Source organism: Miscanthus floridulus, chromosome 9 (genome assembly GCF_019320115.1).
Source record: "Miscanthus floridulus cultivar M001 chromosome 9, ASM1932011v1, whole genome shotgun sequence".
NCBI classification, from domain to species: domain Eukaryota; kingdom Viridiplantae; phylum Streptophyta; class Magnoliopsida; order Poales; family Poaceae; genus Miscanthus; species Miscanthus floridulus.
This window is the reverse complement of record NC_089588.1, coordinates 1347710-1367713: the sequence shown is the minus strand read 5'-3', so window position 1 is coordinate 1367713 and position 20004 is coordinate 1347710. Positions and strand designations below refer to the sequence as shown.

Here is a 20004-nt window from a genome sequence, read left to right as displayed (position 1 = left end):
AGAGGTCAAATTTTACCTTGTTAATATTTACGCTTTTCTTGCAAAGGGTCGTTGATAATTACAGGAATATAATGGAAGCAGCATCTGTTTGAACTGTTTACTCTCATTAGTATCCAGGAAATTATTACATGCCATTGGCTGTATGAAGTAAGGTAGGTAGTGTTCTTTCTTTTAGCTCCAGTAGTTCAAAGATACCATGCCCGTATCAGTTTCCACGCTCACATGTGGACTACCAAAATGATGGAGGCCAGAGGCAGCAGTACAAAATCTGGAAAGATGAAAGGAATTATAATATAGGGGGGTGTCTAACACATAATTAACACAATGCTGACATGTATATGTTGAAGTAAATGACTTATCAGGAACATTGAAATTGTACGGTTAAAATGGCTGGAGAGCAAATTTATCTGGTAAAGAAACCCACGATGTGGTGTAGTAAAACTAATACATTCATATGGATAGTAGCTCATTATGCAGACCTCAAATCTTCTGAATAGTCAAGGCCTGGGCCTCTGCATTCGTCTTATGGAAGAGCCGCTGCTGAGCACGGGCCAAGGCTAGGTGATGTGTGCTATTCATATGGATCTGAGGTGAACACGATGGATGTTTTAACTCTAAACTCTAGGAGTGAGGTGAGTTCCTGGAGTTCGCAGAGGACGTTACCTAGATGCTGCAGGGAAGCAGCGCTGATGTAGCTAGCGCAGGAAACTCCTCGATGGCCACGACCGCACGATGCCGAGGTGGGCCTGCGGTCACACTGACGCTAGTTTTGTGCCACCCCCAATGCTTCTCCAGCCATAGCCGTGGTCCGGCCATAGCGCCGTCGCATATGGCCAGGCATGTATATCTTGAGCAATAGTATTATTCCTTGCTGCACATGGAGAGATTGTATTTTTAGGTAGCAGGCAACGATGGTACCTGCAATGCAGTATAGCCAACATAACTTCGACGATGCAAAACTATAGATGTCTTGGTTTGGATCAAGATCTAAATATTATTTGCCTTTAGTTTTTATGACCAAGGCACAACTAACTGCAAAAGAAAAGGGTGCATTGAAAAGTTACAAACCTGAATTGGACATGTTACGACATCATCACTGGCCCCATTTGCCAATCTGCCTTTGTGAGCGCATATCAGGATGTTGTCTATGGCACTGAATCTAGGGACGTGAGGGCCAGCATCATGAGGTGGTTGCGGGAACAGAGCCTTTTTGGCGAAGTTTCAGAATCAGAGTCGAACTTAGAAGAGAAGGGATGGTGTCTGACTGGTGTAGCCTTATTTTACCGTCACAGATACCTGAGCGTAGATTGGTAGTACCTATGGATATTCTCGGCGAAAGATTCGTAAGTGGATCTCAGACAATCCCTTTGAGCAGAGGTTGTATCGGCCTGCACTATATGAATTGAAGGGAAGAGGAAGACGGTCCAAAAATGTTTTGGACACAAAGAATGCAACTGTGAACGTACCACACAGTTAACATTTTAGCTCAGATAACAATCATCCATTGATACTGTCAGCAATGTAACAAAATCAGTTAGGGTATTTACACTGAAGCAGAAACAATTGTCTGAAGAGATCATGAAAGTATGCATTGACAAACAACTACAACCACTACCTAATCCGGTGAAGCGAAGGTACCATGGATAATATGCAGTAAGTGGTTACCAGGCTATGTCCCATCTATGCGATACAAATCTATGGTTAAGGGAGAAGGATTTGTGACTCAGAAGAGAATGGATGAAAAAACAATCGCAATTTTTTTTTTGGCCTGTCAAGGTTACTACGCCAAACAATTCAACATACTTCAAGCAGCACAATTTATCTGGCATTTAGAAAATTGGATAAGAAAGGCAATGTCACCCACATAAACTCTATTGTCGGGTGCCGTTCCATCAGATAGCTTGAGAGCATGTAGATCAATGCATGTGGAGGCTACTATGACTGCTACTCAACATCAGAAACTGCATCTAGTTAGGCTCCTTATCACCAGAAATGTGCAGCAGGCTATTCTTGTGAAAGTTTTGAGTAAAAAAATATCTCAAGCCTAAGGATGAGAAAGAGAAACCTAGACAGAGCAAAATCGAAGGAGGAACCATAAATCAGAGAGCACTCATTGGCTGGTGTAGCACCAATTGGACCTAAAAGAAGCACATTTGGCAATCAAGACTCAAGAACTCAAAATCCTAATGCTCTGACGGCAAATGAGAAGACACATATGAAAACTAAAACCAAAATCAAACTTAACTGAGTCGAATCAGATGCGATACCTTAGCTGAAGACAGATGCTATTCTTAGAGGCAGGCCATCGTTTTCGCTGTGACATGAAAATAATCGACGATTTGTCCTCATGGTATTTAAGAAATGCAGCGAGTACAGCAGTACAACAAAAAAATCATGGGCACACGCATACCAAAACTTTGAATACCCGGCATAGACGGTGTGGGCGATGGCGAAATATGCTGGAACCTATGGAATCCACAAAAAGATATGAGATACAGTGTTAGGGATCAGAGGTGCAACCAATCCCTCAAATTTTGACCCCCTATTCCCGCAAATGAGAGTCCCTCGTCCATATTTCATCCCCTACTTCTCAGGGTACTCCAACCGATCTCCTAAATTTTCCCACTTTTACACTGTATTGTCATGGATCCTGTTTATTGGTCCCACTTGTCAGCTTTATGGAAGAGAGAAAGCAGGATGAGGGAGAGGGGTTCAGGAGAGAGAAATAAGAGTCCCTCATCCATCGGGGCTTAGGGGTTGGGTCAGGAGAGAGAAATAATCCATCGGGGCTTAGGGGTTGGGTTGGAGAGGTTTTTACGTGTTTGAACTCTCAAAATAAGATGAGGGCTCAAGTAAGAGTTCGGTTGGAGTTGCTCTAACGAGATCGGAGTTCGGAGAACCAAAGCTTACCTCAAAAGAAAGACGACACATGAACCGAGGAAATCCCGGGTGGACCCGAGCATGCGACGGAGCGGGCAGCGACCACACCTAGAATCCGCTGCACGACTCGCAGCGACGGCAACCACAGGAAACCACACCTATCGCCGCCGCCGCTGACACAGGATGCGGAGCAAGAAGGCAAACAGGTAGGGAGGGAAAGCGTGGGAATCGAGAAAAGGCGAGGAGCTAGCGTACCTCGAGGAAGCGGGCTCGTCGAGGAAGATGACGGCTGGGCGGCGGCCGTGAGCGAAGGGGGCGACGTGCAGGTGACGATGGAGAATCTAAGGAAAGCAAATCTACGACGGGAGAAGACGGCGAAGCAGAGGCGCGTGCGTCGCGGCGGGGGAGAGGAAGAGGCCGCGGAGCCTGCGAGGGGGCGGGCCGCGACATCCGCGCGTGGAGAGCCGGGGGAGGATAAGGCGAGGCCTAAAGCAGGGAAGATTGTAATTCCTTCTGCGGCACTAAGGGGTTGTTGGCTTCCACAACTAAGCCCGTGTTTAGTAAAAAAAAAAGTTTCAAAAAAGTGCTACAGTAGCTATTACATCAAATCTTACGATACGTACATGGAGCATTAAATGTAGACGAAAAAAACTAATTATACAGTTTAGTTGGAAATCACGAGACGAACGTTTTGAGCCTAATTAGTCCATGAACACTAATTGACAAATAAAAACGAAAGTGCTACAGTAGCCCAATTCTAACTTTCCCCCAACTAAACACGGGCTAAATTTTACTCTCGGTCTCATCAGAGATTTAGACACTAATTTAGAATATTAATTACAAACTAACTATATAAATTGGGACTAATTTGCGAGACGAATCTATTAAGCCTAATTAGTCCATAATTTGACAATATGGTGCTACAGTGAATATGCGCTAATGATGGATTAATTATACTTAATAGATTCATCTCGTAAATCAGTCTCCATCTGTGTAATTAGTTTTATAATTAACTCATGTTTAGTCCTTCTAATTAGCATTCGAACGTCCGATGTGACAGGGAACTAGATCTACATACTAGTGTGGCTCTGGTATCATTGAAAGGTTGCTAGGATCGTCTAAGAGTAGATCTGGCGGGTGGATTCAATTAGAAGAAGAGGATTTTTCTATTTCGAGTTAAAACTGAAAATAAGAATTTTTCAGAATTTTTTTGATGAGCGGTGGCCGCCGGCGGCGCTCCGCCGCAGGATAGAAACCACGACGGCATCGCCACTGGACCGACGGCCGCTTGTAGCAAGAACGAACCCTAACCCTAGATCGGACCCACTCCGTGAAGAGAGAAGAAAGGGTTGGGGGAGTTTTAACTTACTGGATTAGCTTCGGAAAACACGGCACAGCTCGCCGGCGTCGACCCCTTGGGCCCTCCGCGGCCGCGGTGGTTTTCACCCCGTGTGCCATTTCTATTAGCGCCGCGCACAGCGAACCCCTGTGCCGGCAACGAAGACAAAGGCGGCGTTTAGCCGCAACACCGAGGAAGGGCATCTAGAAGCCAGGCACTACCACCGTCGCCACCATGCTCCACCTCCACTCCCTCCTCCACGTGCCCCCATGCAGCGACTCGACGGAGCCACGCGCGGCCTTGGCCGCACGCGTGCTCCGGCGAGGAGCAGCCCGGCCACGCGGCATCAGCTCCAGCGAGCGCTCCCGCCGGTGGCGCCGGCAACCCGCGCATGCTCTCCCTGCGGCTGCGGCCCGAGAAAATCAGAGGGAGAGGAAAGAAGTGACCTTGGGTTTTGGGGGAGCTGTGTTTTTGTTCCTCACGGGGCAAACCGTGATCGTCGGATTAGATCAAACGGCTCAAATCGAGCCGGCGCTAAGCAGGCCGACGGGGCAGCGGTTTCCCGGCCCAGGCCTAGGTTGCGGCCTCAGCGTGGGGGAGCGGGCGCGCGCCGGGTGAAGCAGGCTGCTGGGCCGTGCTTTCGCGCGCTGGGCCGCAAGTGCGCGCGCTAGCGAGACGGGCCGCGGGGCGAATTTTCTCGGTTGGTCCAAAATGAACAGAGTAAATAGTTTTTAGTTTTATTAATTTTTAGAAGCAAATTTCGATGAACTTTGTCAAGTTTTGAATCTCTGTCAAAATTTGAACCAACGGGATAATTTTTTCAGAGAGTAGATGAGTAAAGTAAAATGCTTCTGAAAAGTAGATAAATAATTTTTCATGTTTCCGCTGCAAAGTTTAATGTTTATTATCTTGCAATTAAATTCGAATCAATGGGAGAATTTAATTTGGAGAGCAGTTATATTTAGTAAATTATGATTATGTTGATCCTCTAATTAAATTGGAACCAACGATAAAATTTAATTAGAGGAGTTGTCCGTTTTGTTTAAGTAAGATTATGGTATTGTCATTTTCGGACCAACGTTGATGATGACAATATTATAACGAATTTAAGTTTAAAGTTTAAATCTCTGTAAATTTTTACACCAATATGGTGAATTTTTCAGAGAGTTGATAAGGACCAAGAAATGCTCCGATACCATTGAAAGGTTGCTAGGATCGTCTAAGAGTAGATATGGCGGGTGGATTCATTTCTATTTGGCTTAGAACAACCAACAACATGAACTTGAGAGAGAGGGAGAGAGAGAGTAGAGTGCCATACCTTCGGGCTTGGTAAAGGAGGAAGGAATCGCCATGGCAGTGGCGATGCAGTGAGGGGCGATGGTGGCGATGCGTCGTAGTCGAACGCCGTGCAGAGGAGGCGCGGTCCAGTGGCGATGCAGAGGCGACGGTGGAGTCGGTGGCGGCTTCTCATCGCTGGCAGCACCGTCTCTTAATCGGTTAGTGTTAGGGTTTCTTTTTCAGAGAGTTGCGGGGGCTCACGTCTGTAACCAAACACAACGTCGACGGACTTGATTGACCCTGCTCTTAATTTTCTTTCCTTCCATTCCACATCCGTCGCCTCTTGTCACATTTTAACAGATTATTGCATCTGTCAGGTGGGTCCATGCATGGAAAATGTCCAGGCTGCCCTTGACTCACGGTGCCTAACCTCTCCTCCCTCGCTCGTTACTAGCATGCCGCGGGCCCGCAAATCTCGCTGGGGCATTTTGTCCGTGGGGCGCGCCGCGCTCCCCATGAAGCGCCTGGACGACCACAGTAGTGTCCTGCTGGCCAGCGGGGGAGGCTGGTGTCGTCTCCCACCACCACGGCCAAGGTCGCTGTCGTCGTCGCGCCGCCCGAGGTGCTGGAGGCCATCGTCGCGCCGCTCGAGGTGTTGGAGGCCACCACGGCCGGGTGCTGCTGCGGCCGCCATAGCCGGGTTAGACGGCCCCAATCCCCACGCGGAGGGCAGGCAGGGCCGCCCACCGTGGCCAGGCATGGCCTTCGCCTGCGCGCGGTCGGGGCTATGCGCGGCCTGCATCGCCGCGCGTGGTGAAGCTCGCAGGTGCGCCTGACGGAGGGGGCCGACGACTTCTAGCCATCTTCGGCCATCGCAGAAGCGCCTCCGACGACCCAGACGAGTGTGGTGATAGCCTGCAGCAGCACCTGCCATGCTTGCTCCTTAGGGACGAGGTACACCATGACGGGGCCTGTGGCCTATAGCTCCAGTTCTCCTGCAACACCACCTGCCACGCCGGGCTTGCCGGAGTCCGTGTCCGCCAAGAGCACGCCGGAGTCCAGGAGTGCGCGTGCACGCGTGCGCGCGAGTGAGCTGCCACGCCGCCGCGCGAGCGCAGGCAAGCAAGAAGGCCGATGCGCCGTTGCTACGTGCGCTCGGGCTCGGCGAGCGAGCTGCCACGCCACCGCTGTGCATGCACGGACGCGGGCGAGCGAGCGGGTGGACGCACCGCCGCTGCGTGCATGCAGGCAGGCGAGCGAGCTGCCAAGCCGCCGCCGTGTGAACGCCATGCGTGAGTGGGCGTGGGCGAGCGAGTCGGCCGCCACCTTGGCGCGCCGCAGTGCTGGGTGGCTGGGCACCTCGCTCCACTGCCATGTTTTTAATAAAAAGCTCGTGTCCCTGTTTGCGTGTGAGAACAGAGGGAGAGGGAGACGGAGAGGAAGAAGTGGAAAATAGAGTCGAGGGTATAATTGTCATTTTCACCACCGGTTTGACTCCGAGGGGGAATGGACGGAAGTGGCATGAGAGAAACAAAAGCTTACAGCAGTGTCACTGAAGGCCGCCATACTTTTTTAGTGGCTCAAAATGAATTTCGATCTTCTATAATGGCTCACAAGTAAAAGGCTCTTCTAGAGGAACGAAGGTGTGGCGAATGTTTGCTGTGATTGGGAAAGAAACGGATGGCTGGGATGGGTTATGTTGGTGTGAAATGTGGCCGACAAGTAAATATTTGTAGTTTTGCCATGCATTGAGATCAGATGTGGCCGAGCACTCAATGACATAGGATTTATAGTAGTTCAGGCAACGTGCCCTACGTCCAGTCTGAGTAGGTCGGTGACTTTATTCCTTAGCCCAGGTACTCAAACTTTGCAGTGGGGGTACAAACGAGTGCGGAATGAAAGGGGGTGTTTAAGGGCCCGGTCGGACTCTGATCCGAGTGGAAGAGAGTGACGGGTGCTCAAACGTGTGCTAAGTGTTGAGAGCGTGGAGACTCTTTGAGAGTTGAGGGTCGTAGTCTGTTGAGACTGTGTAGTTGTTGTGACTCATTTTTACCGTCGTTTTGAAGAGAGAGCGCATCCCCTTTTGTAGTTTGAAGGGGATGACTTTATGAGAGAGAGAGAGAGAGTACTGGTGCTGCCTAGTCTTGTTTCCCACACCTTTGGGTACGGGATGGTCGTCGCCCGCCTTACTGTTTATGGTGCCATCGCCTGCCATACTATTTAGGCTCTGTCGTTTTTGGCAGGCTATACAGTATCTGCCTGGCACGGTAGATGACGGCGGCCGCAATATTGTTTGAGTCGGTACCCATTGAGCAGGCAACACAGTGTCCGCCTGATACAACAGAACGACACTGCCCAGTACGTGCACAGGGCGTGGCAGGGTACGGACCTCGGTATCACGGTTGACTTGGTGCATTCCCCTTATCTGCTCTGCCTGTTCCCTGGGCCCACACCGACTGGGCGTCCCCAATCGGTTGTTCTGAGTCGGCATTGACCGTTTTGGTCGGGAAGGAGTGGCTTGAGTAGATCTGGCGTCTTCCTAGTCAGGGAACTCGGTCGGAGTCGGACTGCGGTTCGGCCAGCCTCTTTGGTCGGAGTGCCAACCTGGCCTTCTGGCCGAGGGCATTAGTTTAGCGTCCGGATCATGGTCTCGGCTTGTTGTCGTGTATCTGGGCTGGCCCAGACACATGCCGTCCCTATGCCGCCTGCTGGGCCGAGTTTGCAGAGAAGCGGGGCCATTGGGGACCTTGGGTTTATGAATCCGACAGCAGCCCCTGAGCCCCTTTGAGGCTTCTATGAAGCCATGAAGGGGCTGTCGAGCGACGGTCGTTTGGTTGCTACTTTTGAGGAGCACACGGGAGGACTGTTCGTCCTTACCCTATCGTAAGATGGACGAGCCGCATGTAAGCACTGTCCCGGATTCTGGATAAGGATCGGCCTCATAGGTGTATTGCTCACCCTCATCTCTTTGCAATGAAGGGGACAGACCGTGTGTAAGTACGAGCCCCGGATTCCTAATAGGGATCAGGTTCACGGGGCACTGTGTCGTCATCTTGTGCTCAGGCATTTTTGTTGTGCAGCCACGGGTACGCTTTAGCGTTCCTGGATGGTAGCTTGTGGCATTGGCTATAAATAGAGCTGCTCCTGCCTGTGGAGCGTTCATGGCTCAAGTTATAATGCTAGTTGGTTTGAGGCTCTTGCTCTTTACGAGGTGTAGCTTTGGCTATACCTCGTTATGCCAGAAGATTTTCTCGTATTGGTGCTGAGAAGCTCCTTCCCTCCAAAGCCTCCTCGGGCACGTCCGGGGCCATGATGCTAGAAGATCTCTCGTAAGAAGAGGGCATCGTGCATCTCGAATGGGCCCCTATCTTGGATTCTGGATCAGAGGACGGAGGAGAGGGGGGAGAGCATTGCAGCAGGAGAACAAGGATCTTGGTTCCCTTGTCCCGCTTCTGGCTCTAAGGTGAGGTGCAGCCTTGGAGCTGTTCACACACACTTTGCGTGATATTGTAAAAGCCCTGGGCTTCTGGTATTTTTAGCCTAATGAAAGCTCATATTCGCTATATGTTTCCTATTCCCATGGTGCCATGGAGGCACCCTGTCATTGGAATTTTGGTGTTTTCCTCCTTGGTTTGCCGCTCTGCGTAGGGTAACCGAGTAGGGTAGTGGCGCCCTAGCCTCGCCCAGCCTCCGAGGAGAGGACTAGCGAAGGCCATGGAGGCGTGTTGGGGGGGGGGGTATTGGCACCCAGCCCCTGAGGGAGGACTTGTTGGTAGTCCATTTTCCGCCGAGTGCGCGTGAGCGCACCCGGTGGGTGTAGCCCCCGACCTTCGGCCGACTGGTGGGTTGGTCGGAGGCTGAGCACATTGAAAGGATCAAGATGCCCAAGAGGGGGGGGGGGTGAATTGGGCTAATTCTAAAATTCTTTCAATAATTAAACCCTACACTTAGCTCACTTCACCCCTTGTGCCTAGAATGTGAAGCTATTGATCTACCACACAAAAGTTTAGCACCCTAAGTTCCAATCCTACTCTAGCATGGCAATTCTAAGAATGTAAAGACAAGAATTGAATTGCTCAAATGTAAATGCTTAAAGTAAAGAGAGGAGAAGGAACACGGCGATGTTTTGCCGAGGTATCGGAGAGTCGCCACTCCCCACTAGTCCTCGTTGGAGCACCCGCATAAGGGTGTAGCTCCCCCTTGATCCGCGTAAGGATCAAGTGCTCTCCACAGGTTGATTCTTCGACACTCCATCGCGGTGAATCACCCACAACCGCTCATAACTTGAGTTGGGTCATCCATAAGCTCCACCGGATGATCACCAAACCCCCAATCACCACCAAGCTGTCTAGGTGGTGGTGATCACCAAGAGTAACAAGCAAGGACTCCCACTTGACCACAACAAGCCTAATGAGAAGGGTGGATGCACACTTGCTACTCTCTTTTTGCTAATGAGGCCTTAATGTTGGATTCTCCAATCTCAATCACCTCACTAGGCTCTTGTTCTCCTTGGCACTCGGGTGTTTCTTAGCTATTGAAATGGGCAAGAGTACTCCCTTAAATGAATAGAGGAAGTATTTATATACCCTCATTCAAAATGAACCGTTATGTGCCTCTGCGGGGTGACCGAACACTCCGGTCAAGGTGACCAGATGCTCCGGTCAGTTCTCTCCACCACTGAGCCGTTAAGTAGTGACCGGACTCTGACCAGCGTCCGGTTAGCACTGACCGGACGCGTCCGGTCACAAAAACTGCTCTCTGGAACCTTACTGGAGTTGACCGGACTCTGGCACCCAACGTCTGGTCACTATTCACTCAGCGTCCGGTCGCATCCAGACGACTTCTGCTTAATCAAATGAATTGACCGAACTCTACTGCTAGCGTCCGGTCACACCGGAACCAGCATCCAGTCAACATTTGACCCTCCATTCACTTCCAACTCGTAATCATATGTGAATGAAGTTTTGTCCAATTGATCTTAGGGCTACTTAGGAGCTACATAGTGCTAGATTTGACAATTGTGCACCACACCTAACCCACTAGACTCACCTAGGTCAAGCTACTAGTCCATACCCCCTTTATAGTATGGCAAAAAAAAACAAAGTCCTAAACTACTCTAAGTGTCTCTTCAACACCAAACGACACTTAGAACTAGTCCATCCTTAACCTTGTCGTCCATCTTTTGAAAACCAAAATGATTTCCATCGTAGGGGCATGACAACCATGATTGCCCAATCAATTGCCATTACCATGACCTAACTTAATTGCCTCTGCAAAACACATGTTAGTCATAGTAATCTCGTATTGTCATTAATCACCGAAACCCAACTAGGGGCCTAGATGCTTTTAATCTCCCCCTTTTTGGTGATTGATGATAATATAACCTCGAGTACATAAAAAAGATGATGTTTTCAGCATGCTTGGTTCATATAAGCTTTTGACAATAAGAACAAAAGAGTTAGGCAAGCTTATATGACCCAAGCCAACATGATGTACTCAATAGATATGAAATAAGCATGAGTATAAGTAATAAAGCTCATTTGCATCGGAGTAAAAATGCGGAAGCAAGCCAAATGAGCATAATGAAGTGACATGTCATATATAAAGATCAAAGTAGAGAGCACACATGTCACATATCACATAAATATCACTATCACACTTAAGTAGTTCAATGCATTAAAGTAAACATGAATGCATAAAAATGTATCACACATAAAAAGCCAAATGTAATAAATAAGCTCCCCTAGATATATCGCTCCCCTATGTCTATCATACTCGATCCCTCTCCCCCTTTGGCGTGAAACACCAAAACCTAAGGGTCTGTCGGCGGGGCAGGAGCAGATGAGTCGGGCGCTGAGGTGCGATGAGCAATCTGGAACTGGGTAGCATCATCCTCTGATCCGGAGCTCTGAGCTATCTGGCCCTCTGTCACTAGAAGTGAAGCTAAAGCGGTCTAGGTCTGCTCTAGAACTGGTGCATCCTGTGACTCTGCAGGTATGACTATAGCAGGTGGCTCTGATGATGCAACTGATGAACGGAGCATCTCTGTAGTCCTAGTGACTGGAGCAACGGTGGAAGGTCTAGGGGCACGTAGCTCTGGCGGTGTAGGCTACCCTATCAACTCGCTGAAAGTAGCACCGAGGCTCCTGAAGACTTGGGTGTCTATCACAAGCATCGACGAACTCTGAGTCAGAGTGAAGCCCGTATGTAGTGGTGTGAAGGAAAGACCCTAGGCTAGCACTAGCGACGCGAACCACTGGGACACCTGCTCTGTAGGTGAAGTGAGCTGCATAGCTAGCTGTCCTTGACTCTGAAGCCCACTGGGCTGAAAACCTGGAGTCACTGTAGTGGTGGCAGGCTAGCCGAGCTGAGGTGTAAGCTATGGCGGTGGAGCCCCAATAGCAGTAACAACATGCTGCATGAAACCAAGTAACTGCTGCTGAATGAGGAGCTGCTGCTGCTGCATGGCCTGCTGCTGTCGCTGGAACTTGTCCTATCTGGCCTGAACCTATGCTAGGGCTGCTGCTGTCTCCTAGGCCTAGCGAGCCTGATCCTGCCTCGTCTGCTCAAGTATAGCAAGTAGAGCGGGGTCTATCTATGGTGGCTATGGTGGAGCTGAGCTGGAGCCACAGGCCTCACTGTCATGTCGTCGAGGAGGCATCCGAGGTATAGCCTGGTAGTCATCATCTGAGCTGTCGCTGGGGTCGCTCTCGACCATACCCTCTGGCTATGCATCTAGCTACTCCTCCTCTGTTGCTGCTACGCCCCTGATGATCTCATCCTACTGGGCTGCAGTCTCTGGCACCTCTAGGCGACGGCGCGACTGACTAGGTGTCCTCGCTACATTGTGGCAGAGCATCTATGTCAAGTTATATGCAGGGAACTCTGTAGTAGCACCAGAATACTCTGCCAACATCTCAGGAGGTCTCACTGTAACTACCCTGTGAATCAGAAAAGTAATCCAGTGAGCATAAGGTAGCTGACGATGGCCTCTGAACCCCTCAGCAAAAGTGTCCGCCATCTCTGATAGAATAACATCCCAAATGTCAAATACTATCTGCTAGATCGGGGAGTTCACCAACCATAGCTGAATGCGAGTCAATCCCTCACGATAACCCATCCTCGGGAGCAATGTCCTCCTCATGATAGCATCAAGCAGTCTCACTGTAGGAGTGAGATCTCTAGGTGTTCTACTTGACCCCTCGCCAAAAGGCTCTGTGAAGCAAGGTCAGACCAAATCTGTAGGAGGCACAAGATCGCTGTGAGGGCGTCTGGGAGGCTCTGTCTGACCATAGCAAACCTCATGCAAGCAAATGGGTGCCTCTGGAATCCTGAGAATCTCTCTGACCCTATAGCTCATCAGCCTGTAGTCACGGCCTCTGAATGCAAAGTGAATGAATCTGTGGCCCGGGTCAATCCAAAGTGTAGCGTAAAACTCATGGACCTATGATGGTACATATCAGATAGCCCTGGTAGATAAGATAGATGAGGGCGAATCTGCTCTTCTACTGCTGCAACAACTGACTCAATGGAGCAAACCCTCTAAGACCTGAATGCAACGCCACTGTTAAGATATGCATTATAAAAATCCTCCTACAGTGGTGTATAGAAACCCTCTAAAGCACGCTCATCCCTTCTCGGCAGGAACCAGTCCTCATACTGCACAAACCTGAGCTGCTGCACCTGCTTGGCCGTGGCGGCCCTCAAATCCAAGTGAGTCACTGGAGGCGGACCCTATGGTCTAGGAGGCAGATGAGAACCCCTCTGCTATGCCTCTGGCCTTGGTGTCACCTGAGCATGGGTATGACTAGAGCGGCGTAACTATGGCAGAGATGCCTACTCTATCTTCTCTGTCTGCTCTCCCTCCTGAGTCTTCTCTATCTACTACTGTGGCTCCCCCTGAGGCTGAGTCTCCTCCAAAATAACACACTATCCCTCAAGCATGACAGTCCCAGTTGGACTACCATGATGACGCTCAGCCTGCTCAACGGCGGCCCTCTGAGCTGGTGAAAGCTGATCTACAATGACAACACTACTCCGAGCACATCCTCTCTCTGCATGCTCTGCGGCAGCTGCAACTACTGCAGCTCTCTCAGTATCAGCATCTGCATACTTCCTCTTCTTCATCGCAAGCTTCTTCGCCTTGCCTTTAACCTCAGTAGGCAAGCAAGGCATAGACCTCGGATCCTCATCACCTAGACCACCTCTGATGTTCTTGACATGTGCCATTGCTGGAGCTAAAAAGAACAACTGCCACTGACAAGAATCAACTACCAACTGTCACTTCCGAGGCTTGGCCTCAATCCGTACTCGTGAGCTTAGCCCCGAGTTAACTGACAACTACCAAAGTGACCTCAAAAACACTGACTCACTACACGATAGAATAGATCAGATATATGAATAATTTCAATATACATCTAGAGATATGAAACCCTAAGAAGCAAGCAATAGATACAAAATTAGAGGTGATGGCTTGTTACCTGATGAACCGGTGAACCGTAGAGCAAAGGAACGGATCACAGGGGCACCACCGGGTCAGCAAAGGCTAGTGTTGGCGATGCGGCGGCTGAGAAGATGTGGAGGCAGTGGCTAGGTCACCGGCGAGGAGCAATGGGGCACGAGCGCGTGGCGTGGAGGACAACTAGGGCCGTGGAAGCTGGCGCGGCAGCGCTAGGCAGGCGGCGTTGATGCGGCAGGGGAGTCACAAGCGGCGGTGTGGGAGAGCTGTGGGTGGCACGGGCGAGCTGCGGTGGCTAGCGCGGTGGTGCGGCTTCGGTGCGGGCACGACGTCGCGGGGCGCAGCGGCATGATGTGGCGCGGGCACGGCGGCGCTGCAGCACGGCTAGGGCACGGGTGTGAGGCGAGCGGTGAAGGCACGGCTAGGGCTCTAGCGGCGGCGAAGTCGAGGGATACGTGGCGGATGCAGGCTTAGGTCAACCGGTGGTACGGTTATATGGTGGCCCCCAACGTGATGGAAAAGGAAAGGGAAAGAATCCTAGAGCCGCATGACTTCTACTGACCGGACGCTCCGGTGGCAATGACCGGATGCTGCCACCCGGAGTCCAGTCGACAACAGAGACGTCCGAAACCTCCCAAGTCACGACTCGATGCGTCCGATCACCACTGACTGGACACAGCTAGAGTCCGGTCGATCCTTAGATCTTCTTCTTCGCTTGACCGAACGCAGTGACGTCATCTGACCGAACGCAGGGAAAGAACTGTTTCAGCATCCAGTCACTCTTGTGCAGCAATGGTTCACCTCCTATGAACTGATCGGACGCAGGGACCAGAGTCTGGTCCAATGTTCGGTTGCCCTTTCCAGCAAATCTTCAACATTCCTTCGCGCTGCCTGTTCCCAATCAAGTCCCAACTTCAATAAGACCCAAATAAACACCAATTGGGACTGATATGAGTGACCTCTCTCAAACCCTCAAAATTTTCAAAGTATTTTGCCTTAGGCTATAATTCTTTTTAAGAAAATAGGCATTAAAAGGGTGATTGAAGAGAAACGACAAAACAACACATATGCATATGCAATGCAATACTTGAGAGTAATTCTAGTTGCTTGTCAAGTTTGATCCAAGGTTAAGCTTCTTCACATGCTTTACGGCAGTTATCTTGACCATGTTAGACAAGCCCTAAGAGCATTACCAAAAATTAAACATGTTGTATATTACAATGCAATGCAAGGGACAACACAAGCTCATTTTCTAGTGAAGTTACTAAAATCAAGCACATTGAGCTCATTCCTCAACCGAAAAAATGTAGACTCATCTAGCGGTTTAGTGAAGATATTCGCCAATTGATCCTCGGTCCTTACACCTTCTAGTGAAATATCATTTTTAGCAACATGATCTCTAAGAAAGTGATGGCATATATCTATGTGCTTGGTGCGAGAGTGTTGAACCAGATTATTAGCAAGCTTTGCCACACTCTCATTGTCATACAAAAGAGGTACCTTTTCTAGAACTACACCATAGTCTAGCAAAGTTTGCTTCATGTAAAGTATTTGTGCACAACAAGCACCCATAGCAATGTATTCCGCTTTGACGGTGGACAAAGCCATACTATTTTGCTTCTTGGAGGACCAAGACACAAGTGATCTACCAAGCAAATGGCACCCTCCGGATGATGAGATCTTGTGGATGAGCTTATAGTATAGGTGTATTTCTTCTATCAACCACTTGAGGGGGAGGTTGTGGAGCATCAACATCTTGTGCTTGTACCACCATTTGATCATGGGAGACATGAGTGTCTTCATTTTCTACTCTCCCATCTTTATCACCATCTTATGGCACATTTGATGGAGAAGGTGGATCAATCACTTATACATCATCTTCATCATCTTTAGGCTTGATGTCTCCAACCAGAATGTTCTTCATAGCCTCCCTCAATGGTTCATCACCTACATCATCAAGATTCTCATGTGCTCCTTGGGAGCCGTTAGATTCATCAAATTCCACATCATATGTTTCTTCAACCAAGCCGGTGGCATGATTTAATACTCAATATGCTTTGGACTTTGATGAGTAACCAACAAGAAAACCAATATCACAACATCTTTGAAACTTCCCTAGGTGTTGCCGCTTCTTGTAGATGTAGCATTTGTAACCAAACACCCTAAAGAAGGAGACGTCCGGCTTCTTCCTATTGAGCAACTCATAAGGTGTCTTGCCAAGAAACTTTTGAAGGAATAGGCGGTTGGATGCATAACATGCGGTGCTGATAGTGTCCGCCCATAAAGCTTTGGGTGAGTTGTACTCATCAAGCATTGTTTTTGCAAGAGTGATTAGTGTTCGGTTCTTTCTCTCAAGTACACCATTTTGTTGAGGAGTGTATGTTGCAGAGACCTCATGCTTGATTCCAACTTCATCACAATAGGCTTCAATGTTTGTGTTGTCAAACTCTTTTCCATTATCACTCCTAATCTTCTTGAGCTTCACTTCAAACTCATTTTGTGCTCTCTTGGCAAACTTCTTGAAACATGATGCCACTTCAGTTTTGTCATGAAGGAAGAACACCCATGTATATCTAGAGTAGTCATCAACAATCATAAGACAATAAAGATTTCCTGCTAAACTCTTGTATGTTGTTGGTCCAAATAAGTCTATGTGAAGGAGCTCTAGCACTCTTGTTGTTGACATGAAAGCTTTTGTAGGATGAGTGTTTGCAACTTGTTTGCCAGCTTGACATGCACTACAAAGCTTGTCCTTCTCAAATTTCACATCCTTCAACTCTCTCACCAATTCATTCTTCATAAGCTTCTTGAGTGAGCTCATCCCAACATGAGCAAGTCTTCTATGCCATAGCCACCCAAGTGATATTTTGGTGAATAGGCATGTCTTCATGTTTGCATCTTCGGAGGTGAAATTGACTAGATATAGGTTGTTGTATCTAAATCCCTTGAATATAACTTGATCATCATCTTTCTTAGATACAACCACTTCCTTCTCGGTAAACAAACATTGAAAACCAAGATCACACAATTGTCCAACGGATAGCAAGTTGAAACTCAAAGAAGCAACATATAGCACATTTGAAATAGAGTGATCATTTGATATTGCCACTTTGCCCAATCCTTTGACTTTGCCCTTTGAATTATCTCCAAATGTATTTATTTCTTGGCCATCTACTTCTTCATCTAGTGAGTTGAACATACGAGGATCACCGGTCATATGTTGTGTGCAACCACTATCAATAACCCAATGACTTCCACCGGTCTTGTAGTTCACCTACACACAAGATATCAAGCTTGTTTAGGGACCCAAACTTGTTGAGGGCCCTTGACTTTCTCTACAAGTGACTTTGCTACCCAAATTTTCTTAGGCCTATTCTTGTTGGGAGGTCCTAAGAACATGACTTTCATTTTACCACTAGAATCCTTTCTAAGCATATAATGAGCATTGAAAGCAAAAGGTCTAGCATGCTTGGGCAAGGGTTGTGGTGGTGGAGTTTGACACTCATGGTCAAAGTGACCTTCTTGTCCACACTCAAAACACCTCTTTGGCTTTGGCTTTGACTTGTCTTGTTGTTGTTGAGCTTGAGCATTCTTCTCTTGATTTGCCTTATATCCAATTCCACTTCTATCCATCTTCACGACGGTGTTCATTAGTAGCTCACTTTGGAGATGTTGACCTCTTGTGAATTTGCTCAACCCGGTCTTGAGATGTTCTTTTTCTAGCTTGAGCTTCTTGTTCTCTTCTTTAAGCTCATCATTATTCTTCTCCTTCTTGAGTCTCTTGTTTTCTTCTTTGAGCTTCTCATTCTCAAGAATTAGATCTCTATCATGGTCAAGGTTCTCTTTCACAATAGTGTTGGTGGTTGATAGCTTTTCAAGATCTTTCTTAAGCTTCTCATTCTCATTCTTGATCTTGACATATTCATCATAATTATCGGACTCAACCACTTGCTTGCCTTTGCAACTAGAACCTTGCTCAATGCTCTCAATAATCAAATCATCACATGATGTAGCTATATCAATCTTAACAACATCGTTAGTAGCATCATGTGGCTCATTGGATAAAAACTCATGAGAGATAACAAGATTATCATGATTAACCTTGAGGTTGGTATACTCTTCTTTTAGCATGTTGTAGCTAGTGATGAGCTCATTATGTATCCCCTCAAGTTTATCATGTTTTTCTTTAAGCTCTTTCTTGGAAGATTTGAGCTCCTTGAGTTTGGATGACATAGCATCATTTGCTTATCTAAGCTCAACACTAGCCTTTTCCGCTATGTCACATTTAGCTAAAAGGGAGTCATTCTTAAGTTCTAGCTTTTCATTCTTAGCTCTTGACTTTCTAATGATCTTAGTGTATTGATTTAGCAATTTAACAAGATCATCATATGAAGGTGATTCAAATTCATCATCATCACTATCACTATCATCATTGCTAGCATGATCATCACCACTACTATCATCATCATTTGAAACCTTTCATTCACCCTTGGCCATAAGGCATAGGTGTGTAGAGGATGGTCGTAGTGGTGTCGGTGAAGATAATGAAGAGTCAATCATAATGGCGGCCACCTTCTCGTTGTCACTATCATCATCAGATGAGCAACTTGATGAATCAATGTCCGTGAGCCAATCACCGACGATGTATGCCTTGCCATTTTTCTTCTTCTTGTGGAAGTCCTTCTTCTTGCCAACTTTCTTCTTGTATGGCTTGGTTTTCTTCTTCTCATCTTCATCATCATTACTTGAGTCATCTTTCTTGGCCTTGTACTTCTTCTTGTACTTGTCTTTCTTGGGTTTGGTGCATTGATGTGCTAGATGACCAAGTTCTCCACAATTATAGCAATCCATCTCGAAGATTGGCTTCCTTCTAGTGCTAGTGAAGAACTTCTTTTTCTTCCCATCAAACTTGATGCCATTCTTGTTGAGCTTCTTTAGCATCTTGGTGGTTCTTCTCACCATGAGAACAAGACTTGCATCATCAACTTCATCATCACTTGAGCTCTCATACTCAATTCTTGCTTTGCCCTTCTCTTGGCTAGCCTTGAATGCTAAGTCTTGGTCTTTCTTCTTGGTAGAGGATGAGCCATCTTGTGGTGTGATGTGCATGTACATCTCATGAGCGTTGATCTCTCCCAAGATTTGAGTTGGTGTAGCGGTGGAAAGATCACCTTGATGAAGCACGGTCACAATGTGCCCATATTTGTCAATGGGGAGGACACTCAAGTTCTTTCTTACAATATCGGATGGTTGCATTTGTGTAACTCCGAGCCCATTGACTTCCTCTATAAGAACATTCAAGCGTGAGTACATTTCATTAGCACTCTCTTTAGGAAGCATCTCAAAAGAATTAAGCTTTTTCATTATGAGATGATAGCGTTCCTCACGTTCACTCTTTGTTCTCTCATAGAGCGCACAATTGTCCGACCATAGTGCATGGGCGTCATTGTGGTTCCTCACCTGGTTAAACACATCTTTGCAAAGGCCTCTAAAGATGGTGTTTCTAGCCTTTGCATTACATTTTTTGTAATTCACTTCATCGCCTTGATGGTGCGTGGGATCCCTAGGTTTTGGAAAACCTTGAGAGGCGGCTCTAAGAATTCCAACATCTAGAGCTTCTAAATACGCCTCCATGCGGATTTTTCAATAAGGAAAATCATCTCCCTCAAAGATAGGAGGAGGTCCATCCCCATAGGACATCTTTCTCTAGGCGGTTAAGCCTAAATATATGAGTACGAGGCTCTGATACCAATTGAAAGGATCAAGATACCCAAGAGGGAGGGTGAATTGGGCTAATTCTAAAATTCTTTCAATAATTAAACCCTACACTTAGCCCACTTCACCCCTTGTGCCTAGAATGTGAAGCTGTTGATCTACCGCCTAAAAGTTTGGCACCCTAAGTTCCAATCCTACTCTAGCATGGCAATTCTAAGAATGTGAAAACAAGAATTGAATTGCTCAAATGTAAATGCTTAAAGTAAAGAGAGAAGAAGGAACACGGCGATGTTTTGTCGAGGTATCGGAGAGTCGCCACTCCCCACTAGTCCTC

The 20004-nt window shown here is 47.8% G+C and overlaps 1 long non-coding RNA gene across 6 annotated transcripts; it reads right to left on the bottom strand.

Annotated features, from left to right (window-relative positions):
- Positions 1 to 3399, bottom strand: LOC136483258 (uncharacterized). Of its 6 annotated transcripts, XR_010765386.1 has the most exons (7): positions 2911 to 3399; positions 2411 to 2466; positions 2268 to 2314; positions 1069 to 1510; positions 664 to 918; positions 480 to 585; positions 1 to 268 (listed from the first exon to the last, which is right to left on the bottom strand). It is a non-coding gene; the product is annotated as an uncharacterized lncRNA (long non-coding RNA). The 6 variants fall into 6 exon arrangements; XR_010765383.1 differs by lacking the exon at positions 480 to 585 and having other exon boundaries at positions 1069 to 2138; XR_010765382.1 differs by lacking the exon at positions 480 to 585.
- Between the last annotated feature and the right edge of the window lie 16605 nt (positions 3400 to 20004).